The sequence below is a fragment of the Cetorhinus maximus genome, unplaced genomic scaffold (genome assembly GCF_964194155.1).
Source record: "Cetorhinus maximus unplaced genomic scaffold, sCetMax3.hap1.1 HAP1_SCAFFOLD_1339, whole genome shotgun sequence".
NCBI lineage: Eukaryota > Metazoa > Chordata > Chondrichthyes > Lamniformes > Cetorhinidae > Cetorhinus > Cetorhinus maximus.
In genome coordinates, this window is record NW_027597280.1 from 57,673 (window position 1) to 72,500 (window position 14,828).

Genomic DNA, 14,828 nt, shown 5'->3' on the forward strand with positions numbered 1-14,828 from the left:
ACCAGATTGCCCCAATTTTACCTAACTGTTTAATTTACGTTAACAGGGTACGAGCACCAGGTTTGCAAACTTAATAAGTAAATAACTGTTTATTGAACAAACTGTCTTTAGCCAGTGGCAAAAGAAAGAAATATGAACTGCTAATTTCTAACTCTATAACCTAAACTCTACCCCGTCTTAAATCTCTAAACGCTCACATACAAGACACATAAGATACACAAAAACATGGATTTTAAGGGTGGAATAAAACAGTTCAATAGCACCAATTCCGGAGTACTGGATTCAATGGGTTGATTTTTGATCGGTCTTCCAAATTCCTTTCAGTTCTTGTTGATGATACAAGCTGGTGTTCCAGCACTTTCAGTATTTAGTTCACTGGTTGAGCACTTGCCTTTCAATGTTTCTAATGGTGATTTTCCTCTTTGTCTCTTGACAGGGGTATTCAGAGAGATAGAGCAGGTTATAGAGATATGAAGAGAACAGTAAACACAGTAAACTAAATTGTTAAAAGTACAAGTAAATCACCATTTTACCTGGAAGGAATGTTTGGGGCCATGGACAGTGGGAAGGGAGGAGGCAACAGGGTGTTGCATCTCCTGTGCTTGTATGGAAAGATGGTGTGGGAAAGGGAGGGCCGTGCTGGGCCTGATTGAGAAATGGACCAGGGTGTCACAGAAGGAATAGTCTCTCCGCCACGCCGAAAGGGGAGGGGAAGATGTGTTTGGTGGTGGCATCATGCTGGAGGTGGCAGAAATGGCCGAGGATGATCTGCTGAATGTGTAGGCTGGTGGGGTAGAAGCTGCAAAGTGGAAGAGATGGATGGGAACTTGAGCGTAGATTCAGGGGGGAAAGAAACAAAGCTGAAATGGAAAACTCACAAATGGGTGAAGACTGCTACTTTCGGACCTGAGAAGTGCCCAGTCTATTTCAAATTACGCTGGATATGTCAAATATCTCAAAAATTTGAACAGGTTAAGGAAGGTGTTTTGCGCTGCTACTATGCAGTGGCGAAGCAAGTGGCATTTTCCATTAACAGGATGCTGCTGTCAGTCCAAAAATATATTCTGCCTACCACACAATTGAGCAACATGTATGAATTTCAGTACCGATGCGATGCCAGGTACGTAGACAGTGATTGGCTGATTGAATCAAACAGCATGTTCCTTCAGTTGTTCATAGTAGGCAGAGTACAGACCGTACTCAGCCAGCTCGTGCTTGCAAAACCCAAAACTCAACTGTGATATGATTCTGTGATTGGACAGCATTTGTACAATCCTAAGTGTGCTAATAGCTACACCAACAACCAATTTAAGATAATTAGTTTTACTCGTAACATGGCTCATTTACATATGCTAGAAGCGATATACATTTATAAGCAGGGACCCACACCCTACAAACTTTTGAATTACCCTGGATCTGGGGGAGCCCATAGTTCCCCATTGCTTTCTCCATGGCAATGCCTCAGCCAATCAGAGTCAACCAATCAGCACCCGTTCCTCCTGTTGTTCAGATCGTTTGAAATTTGGCATTCTTGTATTTGTCCTGATGAGTGTAAGATGAAAAGCTTCAGCAACATGTCTCTCTTTTCAGAAATATTCAAGCTCCGTACTACAAGGCGATGGTGGAAATTAATAGATTAAATGAATGGCGAAAACAGTGGCAAATGGATTTCAATGTAGCCTAGTGTGAGGTACTCTACTTTGGTCCTAAAATAATGGGTTAGAATACTTTCTAACTGGTGAAAAGCAAGAAACAGTGAAGGTGCAAAGAGGCTTAGGAGTCCAGGTATATAGATCATTAAAATGTCATGGATAAATATTTTAAAAATCAAAACGGCTAATGGAAATCTGCTCTTTACATATGGAGAACTAGAATAGAAAGGGGTAGAAATCATGCTTCAGCTACACAAAGCCCTGGTTAGACCACACCTGGAGTATTGTGAACAGTTCTGGGCACCACACCTTAGGAAGGAGAAATTAGCCTTGGAGGGAGTGCAGTGTGGGTTTACTAGAATGATATCGGGACTCCAAGGGTTAAATTATGAGGAGAGATTACACAAACTCGGGCTGTATTCCCTGGAAGGTAGAAGATTAAGGGGTGGTTTGATTGAAGCATTCAAGGCATTAAGGGGAGCAGATAGAGTTGATAGAGAAATAGCTTTTGTTGATTGAAGAGCCTAGGACGTGGGGAGAGAAAAGGAAAATTAGAGCCTGGTTTTTCAGGAGTGAAGTTAGCAAACACTTCTCCGCACAGAGAGTGGTCAAAGTTCAGAACTCTCTTCTACAAATAAAATTTGATGCTGGGTGAATTGTTAATTTGAAACCTGAGATTGATTTCTGTCAACCAAAGGTATTAAAGGACATGGGGCAAAGATGTGGAGTTCAGTCACAGAAAGGCCATGAACTCATTGAATGGTGAAGCAGCATCATGGCTACTGTTTCTATCTTCCAAATAGCGAAAGCAGGTTGCACTGTCAGAGATTTTGTCTTTCAGATGCAACATTAATCAAGACTCTATCAGCTCTCTTGTACACATGAATATCAACCCATTCCCTTTTCTCAAAGAAGGAGAATTATCCCCAGTATCCTGGCAAAAATGTTCTTCCATTATTAACAATGATAAAACAGATTACAAGGTCAGTATGACATGGCTGTTTTTAGGGAGCTTGCTGTGCACTGACTAGCTGCCAGATTTCCTACATTACAGCAGTGACTACACTTCCCGAGACTGTAAAAGATGCTATATAAAAGCAAGTCATTTCTTTCCTTTAAATGCATTATGATTTGCTGACCAAGTCCAAGATGCCATGTGGCCCACTCTTGCATCCAGTCCATAAAGTATGGTAGATTGTTGAGAAAGCTGATTGATAGATGGATAGATTCCATGGAAAGATAGCATGTACATGGTACATGGGTAGGGGTGTGGTGTACATGGTACATGGGTAGGGGCATGGTGTCCATGATAGAGTGGAACGCACATGAACAGAGCAAGGAGATTTGACTGGGACAGGAGAATGCACATGGAACTTAGAATGATATTTGACTGGATCGGAACAGCAAACATGGACTGTGGAAGGAGATTTCACTGGGTCGGTAGAGCACACATGGACTGTGGAACAAGATTTGGCTGCGTCGGTTGAGTGCACATGCGTGTGGTTACAGTTTTGCATGAGTTAGTGGAGTGCACTTGCACTGGGGAAGGAGATTTGGCTGGGTCTGTAGACCGCACATAAACCAAGAAGGAGATGTGACTGGGTCGGTAGAGCGCACATGGACCAGGCAAGGAGATTTGACTGGGTCGGTAGAGCGCACATGGACTGTGGAACAAGATTTGACTGCGTCAGTAGAGTGCACATGCGTGTGCTTGCAGTTTTGCGTGGGTTAGTGGAGTGCAGATGGAATGTGCAAGGAGATTTGACTGGGTCGCTAGAGCGCACATGGACTGTGGAAGGAGATTTGGCTGCATCGGTAGAGTGCACATGCGTGTGGTTACAGGTTTGCGTGGGTTAGTGGAGTACACATGGAATGTGCAAAGAGATTTGACTGGGTCGGTAGAGTGCACATGAACAGAGCAAGAAGATTTGACTGGGTCTGTAGAGCGCACATGGACTGTGGAAGGAGATTTGACTAGGTCGGTAGAGAGCACAAGGATTTTGGAAGGAAATTTGACTTGGTCGGTAGAGTGCACATGGACCATGAAGGAGATATGAATGGGTCGCTAGAGCGCACATGGTCCAGGGAAGAGATTTGACTGGGTCGGTAGAGCACACATGAACTGCGGAACAAAATTTGGCTGCGTCGGTAGAGTGCACATGTGTGTGGTTGCAGTTTTGCCTGAGTTAGTGGAGTGCACATGGAGTGTGCAAGGGGATCTGACTGGGTCGGTAGAATGTACATGGACAGAGCAGGGAGATTTGACTGGGTCTGCAGAGTACACTTGGAATGAGGTTTGGCTGGGTCAGTAGAGTACATGTGCGCTCTACAGACATGGAAAGGAATGTGGGGGAAAATCTGACTGGGTCGCTGGGGAGCAGATGTACAGTGCAAGGAAATTTGAGTTGGTTGGTAGATTGCACACCAACTGTGAAAGGAGATTTGACTGGGTCGATGTAGAGCACATGGACTGTGGAAGGATCTTTGACTCAGCCGTTAGAGTGCATTTGGAATAAGAGTTGGCTGGGTCGGTGGAGCACACAAGGACTGGGAAAGGAGATTTGACTGGGTCGGTACAGTGCACATGGACCGTGAAGGAGATTTGACTGTGTCGGTAGAGTGCATATAGAGTTCTCTATGGAGATTTGACTGCATCGGTAAGCGCACATGGACTGTGCAAGGAGATTAAACTGGGTCGGTAGAGTGCACATGAACAGAGCAAGGAGATTTGATTGGGACTGTAGAGTGCACATGGACTATGGAAGGAGATTTGACTGGGTCAGTAGAGTGCACTTGGAATGAGTTTTGGCTGGGTCAGTAGAGTACATGTGCGCTCTACAGACATGGAAAGGAATGTGGGGGAAGATCTGACTCGGTCACTAGAGAGCAGATGTACAGTGCAAGAAAATTTGAGTGGATTGGTAGAGTGCACACCAACTGTGGAAGGAGATTTGACTGGGTCGATATAGAGCACATGGACTGTGGATGTATCTTTGACTCAGCTGTTAGAGTGCATTTGGAATAAGATTTGGCTGGGTCGGTGGAGCACACATGGACTGGGAAAGGAGATTTGACTGGGTCACTAGAGAGCACATGGACCGTGAAGGAGATTTGACTGGGTCGGTAGAGTGCACATGGACCGTGAAGGAGATTTGACAGGGTCGGTAGAGTGCACATGGACTGTGGAAGGATTTTTGACTGGGTTGGTAGAGTGCACTTGGAATGAGGTTTGGCTGGGTCAGTAGAGTACATGTGCGCTTTACAGACATGGAAAGGAATGTGGGGGAAGATCTGACTGGGTCGTTAGAGAGCAGATGTTCCGTGCAAGGAGATTTGGCTGGGCTGGTAGAATGCACATGGACTGTAGAAGGAGATTTGACTGGTTCGATGTAGAGCACATGGACCACGAAGGAGACTTGACTGGGTCGGTAGAGCGCGCGTGGACCAGGGAAGGAGATTTGACTGGGTCGGCAGAGAGCACATGGACTGTGGAAGGAGATGTGACTGTGTCGGAAGGGCGCACATGGACCGTGGAAGGAGATTGTTTGGCTTGGTAATGTGCATATGGATTGTGGAAGTAGATTTGATTGGGTCCATATAGCGCACATGGACTGTTGGAAGAGATTTGACTGGGTCGGTAGAGCGCACGTGTACCAGGGAAGGAGATTTGACTGTGTCGGTAGAGTGCCCACTTACCAGGGAAGGAGATTTGACTGGGTCAGTAGAGTGCCCACTTACCAGGGAAGGAGATTTTACTGGGTAGGCAGAGAGCACATGGACTGTGGAAGGAGGTGTGACTGTGTCGGAAGGGCGCTCATGGACTGTGGAAGGAGACTTGTTTGGCTTGGTAATGTGCATATAGATTGTGGAAGTAGATTTGACTGGGTCCGTAGCGCGCACATGGACTGTGGAAGGATATTTGACTCGGTCGTTCGATTTCATTTGGAACGAGATTTGGCTGGGTCGGTGGAACACACGTGGTACGTGGGAGAAGATTTTAATGGGTCGGTGGAGAGCACATTGACTGGGAAAGGAGATTTGACTGGTCGGGAGAGCGCACATTGACTTGGAAAGGAGATTTGACTGGGTCAGTAGAGTGTACAAGAACAGAGCAAGGAGATTTGACTCGGTCTATAGGGTGCACAAGGACTGTGGAACGAGATTAGGCTGCGCCAGTAGAGTGCACATAGACTGTGGAAGCAGTTGTGACTCGGACGGCAGAGCGTACATGCACTGGCGAAGGAGATTTGATTGGGTCTCTAGACCGTACATGGACTGTGTAAGGGGATTTGACTGGGTCAACAGAGTGCACAGGAACAGCGTAAGGTGATTTGACTGGGTCGGTAGAGCGCACATGGAATGAGGTTTGGCTGGGTCGGTAGATTGTCCACGGAATGTAGGAGAAAATTTGACTGGGTCGGTGGAGTGTGATGTACTGTGGAACAGTATTTGACTGCGTTGGTAGAGTGCACATGGGCTGTGGAAGGAAATTTCATTTTGTCGGTAATTTCCATATAGAATGAGATATGACTGAGTCGGTCAAGCGCACATGGAATGAGATTTGGCTGCGTCAGAAGAGTGCATATGCGTGTGGTTGCAGTTTTGCATCGGTTAGTGGAGTGCACATGCACTGTAGAAGGAGATTTGACTGGGTTGGTAGAGTGCGCATGGATTGTGCAAGGAGATTTGGCTGTGTCGGTATAGTGCACAGGAACTGTGCAAGGAGCTTTCACTGGATCCGTAGACGACACATCTACTGCGCAAGGAAATTTGACTGGGTCGCTAGAGTTCACATGGATTGTGGAAGGAGATTTAATTGGGTCGGTAGAGTGCACAGGAACAGTGCAAGGAGATGTTACTGGGCCTGTAGGCCGCACATATACTGTGCAAGGAGATTTGACTGGGTCACTAAAGAGCACATTGACCGTGAAAGAGATTTGACTGGGTAGGTAGAGTACACATGGACTGTGGAAGGAGATTTGACTGTGTCGGTAGAGTGCACATGGACTGTGGAAGGAGATTTGACTGTGTCGGTAGAGCGCACATGGACTGTGGAAGGAGATTTGACTGGGTCGGTAGAGTGCACTTGGACCATGAAGGAGATGTGACTGGGTCGGTAGAGCGCAAATGGTCCAAGGAAGAGATTTGACTGGGTCGGTAGAGCGCACATGGACTGTGGAACAAGATTTGGCTGGATCGGTAGAGTGCACATGTGTGTGGTTGCAGTTTTGCGTGGGTTAGTGGAGCGCACATGGAATGTGCAAGGAGATTTGACTGGGTCGGTACAGTGCACATGAACAGAGCAAGGAGATTTGATTGGGTCTGTAGAGTGCGCATGGACTACGGAAGGAGATTTGACTGTGTCAGTAGAGTGCACTTGGAATGAGTTTTGGCTGGGTCAGTAGAGTACATGTGCGCTCTACAGACATGGAAAGGAATGTGGGGGACGATCTGACTGGGTCGCTAGAGAGCAGATGTACAGTGCAAGGAAATTTGCGTGAGTTGGTAGAGTGCACACCAACTGTGGAAGGAGATTTGACTGGGTCGATGTAGAGCACATGGACTGTGGAAGGATCTTTAACTCAGCCGTTAGAGTGCATTTGGAATAAGATTTGGCTGGGTCGGTGGAGCACACAAAGACTGGGAAAGGAGATTTGACTGGGTCGGTACAGTGCACATGAACAGAGCATGGAGATTTGACTGGGTCGGTAGAGTGCACATGGACCGTGAAGGAGATTTGACTGGGTCGGTAGAGTGCACAGAAACTGCGTAAGGAGATTTGACTGGGCTCGTAGAGCGCACATGGAATGAGGTTTGGCTGGGTCGGTAGATTGCCCACGGAATGTAGAAGATTTGACCGGGTCAGTGGAGCGCACATTGACCGTGAAGTACATTTGACTGGGTCGGTAGAGTGCACATGGTCTGTAGAAGGAGATTTGACTGGGTCGGTGGAGTGCAATATACTGTGGAACAGTATTGGACTGTGTCGGTAGAGTGCACATGGGCTGTGGAAGGAAATTTCATTTAGTCGGTAAGGTGCATATAGAATGAGATATGACTGGGTCTGTCGAATGCACATGCATGTGGTTGCAGTTTTGCGTGGGTTAGTGGAGTGCACATGCACAGGAACAGTGCAAGATTTCACTAGGTCTGTAGTACGCACATGGGCTGTGGAAGGAGATGTGACTGGTTCGATAGAGCGCACATTGACCAGGTAAGGTGATTTGACTGGGTCGGTAGAGCGCACATGGACTGTGGAACAAGATTTGGCTGTGCGGTAGAGTGCACATGCGTGTGGTTACAGTTTTGCGTGGGCTAGTGGAGCGCACATGGACTTTGGAAGGCGATTTCACTGGCTCGGTAGAGTGCACATTGGCTGTGGAAGGAGATTTGACTGGGTCGGTAGAGTGCACATGGACTGTGGAAGGAGATTTGACTGGGTCGGTAGAGTGCAATGTACTGTGGAACAGTATTTGACTGTGTCGGTAGAGTGCATATGGGCTGTGGAAGGAAATTTCATTTAGTCGGTAAGGTTCATATAGAATGAGATATGACTGGGTCGGTCGAGCGCACGTGGAATGAGATTTGGCTGCATCGGCAGAGTGCACATGCTTGTGGTTTCAGTTTTGCGTGGGTTAGTGGAGTGCACATGCACAGGAACATTGCAAGGAGATTTCACTTGGTCTGTAGTCCGCACATGGACTTTGGAAGTAGATGTGACTGGGTCAGTAGAGCGCACATGGACCAGGGAAGGAGATTTGACTGGGTCGGTAGAGTGCACTTGGACTGTGAAACAAGATTTGGCAGCGTCGGTTGAGTTCACATTCGTGTGGTTGCAGTATTGCGTGGGTGAGTGGAGCGCACATATACTGTGGAGGGAGATTTGACTGGGTCGGAAGAGCGCGCATGGACCGTGAAGGAGATTTGACTGGGTCCTAGAGTGCACATGGACCGCAAAGGAGATTTGACTTGGTCGGTAGAGTGCACATGGACCAGGGAAGGAGATTTGACTGGGTCACTAGAGAGCACATGGACTGCGAAGGAGTTTTGACTGGGTCGGTAGAGTGAACATGGACCGTGAAGGAGATTTGAGTGGGTCAGTAGAGTGCACATGGACTGTGGAAGGAGTTTTGACTGGGTCGGTAGAGTGCAATTGTTATGAGGTTTGGCTGGATCAGTAGAGTACATGTGCGCTCTACAGACATGGAATGGAATGTGGGGGAAGATCTGACTGGGTTGCTAGAGAGCAGATGTACCGTGCAAGGAAATTTGACTGGGTCGGTAGAGTGCACAGAAACGGCGTAAGGAGATTTGACTGGGCCGGTAGAGTGCACATGGATTGTGGAAGGGGATTTGACTTTGTTGGTAGTGCGCATATAGATTTTGGAAGGAGATTTGACTGGATCTGTAGGGTGCACATCGACTGTGGAAGGAGATCTGACTGGGTCACTGGAGACCACATGGACCATGAAGGAGATATGACTGGGTCGGTAGAGTGCACATGGATTGTGGCAGTGGATTTGACTGTGTTGGTATTGCGCACATAGATTTTGGAAGGAGATTTGACTGGGTCTGTAGGGTGCACATGGACTGTGGAAGGAGATCTGACTGGGTCACTAGAGAGCACATGGACTGCGAAGGAGTTTTGACTGGGTCTGTAGAGTGAACATGGACCGTGAAGGAGATTTGAGTGGGTCAGTAGAGTGCACATGGACTGTGGAAGGAGTTTTGACTGGGTCGGTAGAGTGCAATTGTTATGAGGTTTGGCTGGATCAGTAGAGTACATGTGCGCTCTAAAGACATGGAATGGAATGTGGGGGAAGATCTGACTGGGATGTTGGAGAGCAGATGTACCGTGCAAGGAGATTTGGCTGGGTCGGTAGAGTGCACAGAAACTGCGTAAGGAGGTTTGACTGGGCCGGTCTAGTGCACATGGAATGAGGTTTGGCTGGGTCGGTAAATTGCCCATGGAATGTAGAAGATTTGACTGGGTTGTTAGCGTGCAATGTACTGTGGAACGGTATTTGACTGTGTCGGTAGAGTGCATATGGGCTGTGGAAGGAAATTTCATTTAGTCGGTAAGGTTCATATAGAATGAGATATGACTGGGTCGGTCGAGCGCACGTGGAATGAGATTTGGCTGCATCGGCAGAGTGCACATGCTTGTGGTTTCAGTTTTGTGTGGGTTAGTGGAGTGCACATGCACAGGAACATTGCAAGGAGATTTCACTTGGTTTGTAGTCCGCACATGGGCTGTGGAAGTAGATGTGACTGGGTCGGTAGAGCGCACATGGACCAGGGAAGGGGATTTGACTGGGTCGGTAGAGCGCACATGGACTGTGGAACAAGATTTGGCTGCGTCAGTTGAGTTCACATTCGTGTGGTTGCAGTATTGCGTGGGTTAGTGGAGTGCACATGCACTGTGGAAGGAGATTTGACTGGGTCGGAAGAGCGCACATGTACCGTGAAGGAGATTTGACTGGGTCCTAGAGTGCACATGGACCGCAAAGGAGATTTGACTTGGTTGGTAGAGTGCACATGGACCAGGGTAGGAGATTTGACTGGGTCGGTAGAGCGCACATGGACTGTGGAACAAGATTTGGCTGCGTCAGTTGAGTTCACATTCGTGTGGTTGCAGTATTGCGTGGGTTAGTGGAGTGCACATGCACTGTGGAAGGAGATTTGACTGGGTCGGAAGAGCGCACATGTACCGTGAAGGAGATTTGACTGGGTCCTAGAGTGCACATGGACCGCAAAGGAGATTTGACTTGGTTGGTAGAGTGCACATGGACCAGGGAAGGAGATTTGACTGGGTACTAGAGTGCACATGGATAGTGAAGGAGATTTGACTGGGTCGGTAGAGTGCACATGGGTGTGGTTACAGTTTTGTATGGGTTAGTGGAGCGCACATGCACTGTGGAAGAAGATTTGCCTGTATCAGTAGAGTGCACATGGACTTTGGAAGGCGATTTGACTGTGTCGATAGAGTGCACTTGGAATGAGGTTTGGCTGGTTCAGAAGAGTACATGTGCACTCTACATACATGGAGTGGAATGTGGGGGACGCTCTGACTGGGTTGCTAGAGAGCAGATGTACAGTGCAAGGAAATTTGACTGGGTTGTTAGAGTGCACATGGACTGTGGAAATATATTTGACTGGGTCGATGTAGATCACATGGACCATGAAGGAGATTTGGCTGGGTCGGTAGAGCGCACGTGGACAAGGTAAGCAGATTTGACTGGGCTGGTATAGCGCAAATGGACAGTGATGGAGATTTGCCTGTGTCGGTAGAGTGCACATGGATTTTGGAAGGAGATTTGACTTGGTCGGTCGAGTGCATATGGACTGTGGAAGGAGATTTGACTGGGTCGGTAGAGCGCACATGGATTGTGGAAGGAGATTTGACTTGGTCGGTAGAGTGCACATGGACCATGATGGAGATGTGACTGGGTCGGTAGAGCGCCCAAGGTCCAGGGAAGAGATTTGACTGGGTCGGTAGAGCGCACATGGACTGTGGAACAAGATTTGGCTGTGTCGGCAGACTGCACTTGCCTGTGGTTGCAGTTTTGCGTGGGTTAGTGGAGTGCACATGGAATGTGCAAGGAGATTTGACTGCGTCGGTAAGCGCACATGGACTGTGCAAGGAGATTTGACTGGGTTGGTAGAGTGCACTTGGAATGAGGTTTGGCTGGGTCAGTAGAGTACATGTGCGCTCTCCAGACATGGAATGGAATGTGGGGGAAGATCTGACTGGGTCGCTAGAGAGCAGATGAACCGTGCAAGGAGATTTGGCAGGGTCGGTAGAGTGCACAGGAACTGTGCAAGGAGATTTGACTGGGTCGGTAGAGCGCACATGGAATGAGGTTTGGCTGGGTCGGTAGAGTGCCCACGGAATGTAGGAGAAGATTTGACTTGGTCGCTGGAGTGAGATGTACAGTGTAACAGTATTTGACTTGGTCGGTAGAGTGCACATGGACCATGAAGGAGATGTGGCTGGGTCGGTTGAGCACACATGGACTGGGAAAGAAGATTTGGCTGGGTCGGTAGAGCGCACGTGGACAAAGTAAGGACATTTGACTGGGTCAGTAGAGTGCCCATGGACCAGGGAAGGAGATTTGACTGGGCTGGTAGAGTGCACATGGACTGTGGAAGGAGATTTGACTGGGCTGGTAGAGTGCACATGGACCATGAAGGAGATTTGACTGGGTCGGTAGATTGCACATGGACCGTGAAGGAGATTTGACTGTGTCGGTAGCGTGCACATGGATTTTGGAAGGAGATTTGACCTGGTCGGTAGAGTACACATGGACTGTGGAAGGAGATTTGACTGGGTCGGTAGAGCGCACATGGACTGAGGAAGGAGATTTGACTGGGTCAGTATAGAGCACATGGATTTTGGAAGGAGATTTGACTTGGTCGGTAGAGTGCACATGGACCATGAAGGAGATGTGACTGTGTCGGTAGAGCGCCCAAGGTCCAGGGAAGAGATTTGACTGGGTCGGTAGAGCGCACATGGACTGTGGAACAAGATTTGGCTGCGTCGGTAGAGTGCACGTGTGTGGTTGCAGTTTTGCGTGGGTTAGTGGAGTGTACATGGAATGTGCAAGGAGATTTGACTGGGTCGGTAGAGTGCACGTGAACAGAGCAAGGAGATTTGACTGCGTCGGTAAGCGCACATGGACTGTGCAAGGAGATTTGACTGGGTTGGTAGAGTGCACATGAACAGAGCAAGCAGATTTAATTGGGTCTGTAGAGTGCACATGGACTATGGAAGGAGACTTGGCTGGGTCAGTAGAGCACACATGGAATGAGGTTTGGCTGGGTCGGTAGATTGCCCACGGAATGTAGCAGAAGATTTGACAGGGTCGGTGGAGTCCACATGGACCGTGAAGTAGATTTGACTGGGTCGGTAGAGTGCACACGGACTGTGGAAGGAGATTTGACAGGGTCGATAGAGTGCACTTGGAATGAGGTTTGGCTGGGTCAGTAGAGTACATGTGCGCTCTACAGACATGGAATGGAATTTGGGAAAGATCTGACTGGGACGCTGGAGAGCAGATGTACCATGCAAGGAGATTTGGCTGGGTTGGTAGAGTGCACAGTAACTGCGTAAGGAGATTTGACTGGGTCGGTAGAGTGCACATGGATTGAGCTTTGGCTGGGTCGGTAGATTGTCCACGGAATCTAGTAGAAGATTTGACTCGTTCGGTGGAGTGCTCATGGATCGTGAAGTATATTTGACTGGGTCGGTAGAGTGCACTTGGGATGAGGTTTGGCTGGGTCAGTAGATTACATGTGCACTCTACAGACATGGAATGGAACGTGGGGGAAGATCTGACAGGGTCGCTAGTGAGCAGATGTACCGTGTAAGGAAATTTGACTGGGTTGGTCGAGTGCACATGGACTGTGGAAATAGATTTGACTGGGTTGATGTAGAGCACATAGACTGTGAAGGAGATTTGGCTGGGTCGCTAGAGCGCACATGGAATGAGGTTTGGCTGGGTCGGTAGATTGCCCACGGAATGTAGGAGAAGATTTGACTGGGTCGGTGGAGTGCACTGTACTGTGGAACAGTATTTGACTGTGTCGGTAGATTGAACATGGGCTATGGAAGGAAATTTGACTGGGTCGGTAGAGTGCACTTGGAATGAGGTTTGGCTGGGTCAGTAGATGACATGTGCACTCTACAAACATGGAATGAAGATCTGACTGGGATGCTGGAGAGCAGATGTACCGTGCAAGGAAATTTGACTGTGGAAATAGATTTGATTGGATCTATGTAGAGCACATGGACCGTGAAGGAGATTTGGCTGGGACGGTAGAGCGCACATGGAATGTAGGAGAACATTTGACTGGGTCGGTGGAGTGCAATGTACTGTGGAACAGTATTTGACTGTGTCGGTAGAGTGCACATTGGCTGTGGAAGGAAATTTCATTTAGTCGGTAAGGTGCATATAGAATAAGATATGACTGTGGAACAGGATTTGGCTGCATCGGTAGAGTGCACATGCGTGTGGTTGCAGTTTTGCGTGGGTTAGCGGAGTGCACATGCACAAGAACAGTGCAAGGAGATTTCACTGGGTCTGTAATCCGCACATGTACTGTGCAATGAGATTTGACTGGGTCACTAAAGAGCACATGGACCGTGAATGAGATTTGACTGGGTTGGTCGAGTGCATATGGACTGTGGAAGGAGATGTGACTGGGTCGGTAGAGCGCACATGGATTTGGCTGCGTCGGTTGAGTTCACATGCATGTGGTTGCAGTATTGCATTCGTTAGTGGAGTGCACATGCACTGTGGAAGGAGATTTGACTGGGTCGGTAGAGTGCACATGGACCGTGAAGGAGATTTGACTGGGTCCTAGAGTGCACATGGACCGCGAAGCAGATTTGACTGGTTCGGTAGAGTGCTCATGGACCAGGAAAGGAGATTTGACTGGGTCGGTAGAGCGCTCATGGACCAGGAAAGGAGATTTGACAGGGTCGGTAGAGTGCACATGGACCGTGAAGGAAATTTGAATCGGTCGGTATAGTGTACATGGAACAGGGAAGGAGATTTGACTGGGTTGGTAGAGCGCACATGGACTGTGGAACAAGATTTGGCTGCGTCGGTAGAGTGCACATACGTGTGTTTACAGTTTTGCGTGGGATGGTGGAGTGCACATGCACTTTGGAAGGAGATTTGACTGGGTCGGTAGAGTGCACATGGACTGTGGAAGGAGATTTAACTGGGTTGGGAGAGTGCAGATGGACTGTGGAAGGAGATTTGACTGTGTCGATAGAGTGCACTTGGAATGAGGTTGGGCTGGTTCAGTAGAGTACATGTGTACTCTACAGATATGGAATAGAACGTGGGGGAAGATCTGACTGGGTCGCTAGAGAGCAGATGTACCATGCAAGGAAATTTGACTGGGTTGTGAGAGTGCACATGGACTGTGGAAATATATTTGACTGGGTCGATGTAGAGCACATGGACTGTGAAGGAGATTTGGCTGGGTCTGTAGAGCGCACGTGGACCAGGGAAGGAGATTTGACTGGGTCTGTAGAGCGCACGTGGACCAGGGAACGAGATTTGACTGGGCTGGTAGAGCGCACATGGACCGTGAAGGAGATTTGGCTGTGTCGGTAGAGTGCACAGGAACAGTGCAAGGAGACTTCACTGGGTTTGTAGTCCA